The sequence below is a fragment of the Protopterus annectens genome, chromosome 1.part2 (assembly GCF_019279795.1).
Source record: "Protopterus annectens isolate FY-2018-M chromosome 1.part2, PAN1.0, whole genome shotgun sequence".
Taxonomy (NCBI): Eukaryota; Metazoa; Chordata; order Ceratodontiformes; family Protopteridae; genus Protopterus; species Protopterus annectens.
The window spans coordinates 1,221,407,414-1,221,413,413 of NC_056727.1; positions in this window are offsets into that span (position 1 = coordinate 1,221,407,414).

A 6,000-nucleotide genomic window follows, 5' to 3' on the forward strand; every position below is an offset into this window, starting at 1 on the left:
TAGACACCCCCTTTGTTCTTGTACACTGGCATGATTATGCTTATTATCCAGTCATCTTGAATATGCCTTTCTCTCCACACTGCTATGAGTACCCTCAGCAGCCATTTCACCTGTATCTCTCCCAGCATCTTGATCATATCTTATGTGACTTCATCTGAGCCTGCTGCTTTACCCGACTTCATTATCCTTAGTGCTCTTCTTACATTTTCTTTGGTGGGCTCCTGTGCTTCCCAAAAAAAGTAAGAACATCACTAAGAAATATGAAGTCAGGGTAAACAGCAGGCTCAGACAAAGTCACAGCAGATATAATTAAGATGTTGGATGATACTCCGTGAAAGTGCAGAATTAGGTTTGCCAAGAATGGGGTAATTCACCTATTGACTACTACCAGGATACTCAGTACAGCAGAGTGCACCTCCATGCATTTCTGCAGTTACCTCCTACTGTGCCTCTAGGTGTCAAATATTGCTCATTCATATTTGCATTAATAATTCCAAAACCATGCTACATACAAGGTATCAGAATATTTTATGTTGCAGCATACATGGTGAGAAACACAGTTGTATTGATATTTGACTTCTCTCAATCAGTATTTGTTATAACTGTAAGGTGATAATTTCATTTTTTAAAGGCTCAAGCAACAGCTACTGGGAGTTAAAGGTACACACACAAAAGAGCTATACTGGAGGGAATAAGTTAAGAATTGCAAAATAAAGCTCCTACCCACATCTATAGTATACTGCTGAAAGCCAAACAAACTTTAAAAACAGAACAGTGCCAACCCATATTTTAAATTTAAGGTATTTTTGAGAGTGTTTTAGTACTTGAAATTCAAGGGCACAGAGCAGTGGGAATGCTTGTTTAACAGAAGTTATTATTTTTAGACATCATTGATTTTTCTTCACATAATAGCAGTAGTCACAGAGTAGTGAAAGCTCAAAAGATTAAACCTTTTCTTATTCGGCTTACCTTAAATAAAAAAAAATGCTACTTTAAAAAAACTTTAAAATTGTACTTAAAGTAAAACAAACTGCAATAAAATAAGAGCAAAATCAAGAAACAAGGCATGAATGCACAGAAATGCATTGGTTTCTAAGCACTGAACTCCATCTGTTATAAACACTGAACTGCCTCTAAGGAAAGAGTAAAACATATACTGTCTTTAGCACAGAAAATTTGTTATTGTTTTATCAAGTGAAGTAGCTTTGTCACAAAAAATAAATATTTTTTCACATTTTAAGCAGCACAGCACATAATCATCCTGACATTTTATCTAGCATTATTGTTCTCTAGTTAACCTCCTTGTATTAAAAGTCATGTCATCAACAAAGTTCTTTAAAAAACGTATTTATCTTTTCAAATCCAGTCACCACTTAGACTTAATTGTAAATGAATCCTTACAGTAGTCTGCAAAACACAGCCGTGTTGATGATCAGGATATTAAGTGCTGAAGTATATTTATGAAGGGCCAAAAAGGCATTAAAACCTAATCATTTAGTTCATGTTTGTTTAGTTCTCCTTTCGGTAACCAGCTAAGTGATTTTGAATGAAGGATCGTTACGTCATGGCTTTGGTGAGTGCAAAATGATTACACAAAGCCACTGACATCAAAATGATAATAAAAATTAACAGAGCAACCTGACAAGCATTTTGCATCAAACCTAATACATATTTAAATACAAAAAAAGATGCACATAACTCCCAAAAGAAATTGGTTCAGTAAGACAGTTCGACAATAAGAGTACTCAGCAACTCAGCAATAATTAATATTCTGCACAAGAACAGTTTAATAAGACTTTCTTCTTAAAACACTGTTAAAAACAGCACGAAATAGCACAAAGGACAAGTGCTTTTGTCTCTGTCAAATCAGAGACTTTATCAAGTAAAATCACCTCCTAAAACCAATACTTAAATAGCCCTCATATACCCTGCCCATAATGAATATTAATAATTCCATTTCTTTAACACATTCCATACACATTATTTAAACATTACCATTTAAAAAACATTTAACATATATATTATCTTGTCTCCACCGATCATTTAACACTATACATCATTATTAATTCATATATATAAATCATTTTACATAATAAATAGAGGAAATTAAGAAATATATATATGTGTGTGTGTGTGTGTGTTTGTGTGTGTGTGTGTGTGTGTGTGTGTGTGTGTGTGTGTGTGTGTGTGTGTGTGTGTGTGTGTGTGTGTGTGTGTGCATAATAATAAGGAAACAACCTACTAGAAATACTATAGAACTAACCAACTATCCATTTGTTTACTGGAAATACTAAAATACCCCATATTTTAACTATTTTAACCTTTTCAAACCCTAATGTTTAATATAATATTCCCAAAATGAACATTATATTACCTAAGTGATGACATTAATTTCAAAAATGATTATATAGATAAGGTATCATTTAGGCCTGGCCATTGAGCAGCATTCACCTTTAATTGCCATAAAGTCTCCTGTCTCTCTAAATTAAGTGACCATGGTCCACCTCTTAAATCTGCCTCTAAGACTTCAATAACTGTAAACTTAAATGAATGACTTTCAAATTCATTACAATGTCTAACTAAGGCATTTGTTTCCTTTTTTTGCCTAATATCTTTCAAATGCTCATAAATATATCTTAGTTTTTTCTCAGTTTTTCCTATATAAAAACCTGGACATACTGAGCAGAAAGCACAATACACCACTTTTTCTGTTTGGCAGGTGCACTTTTTATTTAACTTGATGCTTACCCCATTTATATAAAATGAGGAACCTTCCTTTATGTAACTACAATAGTCACAAGCACCACATTTTTTCATAGAGCCCCCTGTACTCCTTACCCCGGGGTTCTCTAACATACTCTTAAGGCACCTGCCTTTCCTATATATAATCATAGGTTTATCACCAAGGCATTGCCTAATGTCATTACAAGCTGTTATGATAGTCCAATTCTTAAACAAAATGTCATTAATTTAACTACTAGCTTTATGAAAAGAGGTAATAAAGGCCGAGTGAAAATTACTTATTCTTCCATTTTGAACTATATCCAACACATTATTAGTTTCCGACTTTGAATTCATAGTTTGAGTGATTTCCATATATGAAGTCTCCCCCTGACTTCTGCCAAGTATAAGTCTAAAACAGCCTCTTTCCCGTTTATTAATAACCTCCATCATCACCTCATTTACTAATAAATTTGGGTAAACTCTCTTCAAAAACATCTGTTAAGTAACTCACACTCTGATAAAAACAATTCAAATAAATTCACCATCCTAGCCACTCTCACAGATTGTCCCTTCAATACAGGCTTTTTCTGCTTGTAAGGATGGGAACTAGTAAAATGAAGAAAACTATATGAATATGTTTCTTTCCTAAAAACTTGAGATGTAAAATATTTCATTACCCTGGGCAGGATTCACGAAGCCATCGTGTAAGAGTTACAAGTCTTACACGGAGGCTGCAGTTAAACGGTGTGATGTCAGCATGCCATGCATATTCATGAGGGCATGCTGACTCACACCCAAGGCTAACACGGTCCGTGTAAGAAAGCAGGGGGCGTGTCCGCAGGGCAAGTCCTGCAAACGGACACGCCCCCAAAAGAGGAACAGTCCCGAAAGTAAACCCCCACGAGAGAGTCGGCATAAATGTCAACAAACACAACACAACACATGCCCCCACAGACTATAAACATAAAATGTAAAAATTAACATGTTATATATTTTTTTATAAGTATTAAAGATGTTTGCCCATAATTGCGCTCGTTTGCGCGGGCATGCCCATCGCTTAGCCACAGTTAGCAGTCAGTGGAAAAGCATATAACATCTAAATATGCAAAGTAAGCCAAGAAGCAATAGCATAGCGGTAGAGACATTGGCTGAAGAGGAGGCAGTCATGGTTCGAGCCCCCACAACATCAATTTTTATTACTAGTGAAATAAGCACGAAACAATTCCCTGACATATATGTACATATATAAAATTATATTTTATGTAAAATGTAATGAAATGGGCCATGTATTTTGAAGAAATGTGAGATAATAAAAAAAAAAAAATGTCAGAAGTGCCTATAGCTGAGCTACGCTCTAACAAGCTGAGTATATCTGCCCGTAGGTGAGCAGTGGTTTAACAGGTGTAAAATGAGTGTCCGGGGTTGAGCAGTGTTATAACACGCTGAAACTGTGTGCCTGTAGCTGAGCTGAGCGTAATATGAGTGCTGACAGCCAAATGATGCGTAAACCAGCATAACCCATTTGCGCGGAGCTGCGCCAACAAGATAACCGGCGGGCAACATTGAGCAAGCTGTATCAAAACTGCCTTTACACAGACACACCTCCTAGCTTGTGTAGACAGTCATAAAAAAAAAAAAAAGCAATGGTCAGGCTCGAAATCAGGATACCATGCACCATAGTCAAAGTACTGAACCACTAAGCCATGACAGTTGCTCTTAGGAATGCAGTATTAGCATATATATAGGAATGAATGGAAAGAGAAGCACGACAAAGCAGGTTTTGTGAAGCTGATACATATCCAAAATGGCCAATCACAGATAAGTGTGGGAAAAATGGCATATATAAGCTCCATAGGCAGGAATACACAGCATAACTGATTGTGGAATCGATTTGCAGTCATGATGGCAGGTGTAGGAGAGGGTAGTTGCTTCCAAGCACAGAGGTGGGGCATTGAGGAGTCCAAATATATGGTTTGGCTCCTTGTCCATGATCATGAGGCCCAACTCATGCAGGGCCAGGTCCTGTGGGGAGCATACAAGGCTGAGGCGTGGGACCGGTTGGCACATGATCTCACCAGTGCCACAGGAATACCAAGGACTGGTGAACAGATCCGTCACCACCATGCGGACCTGAAGAGATAGAAGCAGGACCAACTGAACCATTGGATCCAGGAGGCCTGGCAAATGCCCAAAGCCCCACTACTGAAAGTTACATGTAATTATTTATGTAAGAAATTAACCTAGCTGATATTATGGAGATGTGTATTCCAATATTACTTCATTTATATTACAGCTGCAGGTGTCCGTTCCATGAATCGTTGAGCCTATGCCGATAGGCTTGTGCAGTTGCACCACCAGGCAGGTTAGTAATTCTCTCCCTGTAACTGTTAAAAAATATAAGTATGACAGCTTTCAAAAGTGTGCAGTGTAGTCACTTATTGATAAAAAGTTCAAGTAACAGTGTAAGAGAGATTCTGCTAGTACTGTGTGATTACATAAGTGTGATGCAGCCTGTAATCCAAAAATAAAAATGAAATAAGTCTGAAATAAAGATGTTCCACCTGTAATGTAATAGTACATAACCTGCAGCAGGCTGTAAATTACAGCTACACAAGCTGAGTACAACACATGTGTGAAATATATCCCCGTTTAAAATCTGAAACATGATACAAGTGAGACTGTTGGAAAGGATTGTTGTAACCAAGTAAAACATGTCAATAAAGCCTAGAATTAAGTACCATCCTGAATTGTAAAAATAAAACAAGTGAGAGTATGAGAAAGAGGTATTAATCCACCAATAAAGTTGTAATAATTCCTGAATAAAGTATACTGCAGTCAGTACAGAATTAAATGAATGTGACAGGCACAACCAAAGAGTGAAATGTGTGCAATAAAGTACTGAAGCTGGAATGTCTGCCCCACAATTTGGATATGTTGCTGCACCTTTGCAATATGCAGATAGTATAGTTGTATGAAATACCAAACATCCACAGTTGTCTAGAGCCATATAAAGCAAATGTAGCAGGATGCTGCAGCTGAACAGAGCCAGATATGAATGTATATGAATAAAAATGCAATGTATATTAATGTAGCAGTAACATTCCCATCACCAACATGCCTACGTTTACACATAGGAAACTGTAGTCAGACCTGTAGGGTGTATATATCTGCAGCTAGTAGAAATGTACAGCATATGTATAGGTATTTGAAGTTGTTAATGAAATATATCTTCCCCCTACCCTATAACCACAAATAATCCATTCCACATGAAATGGG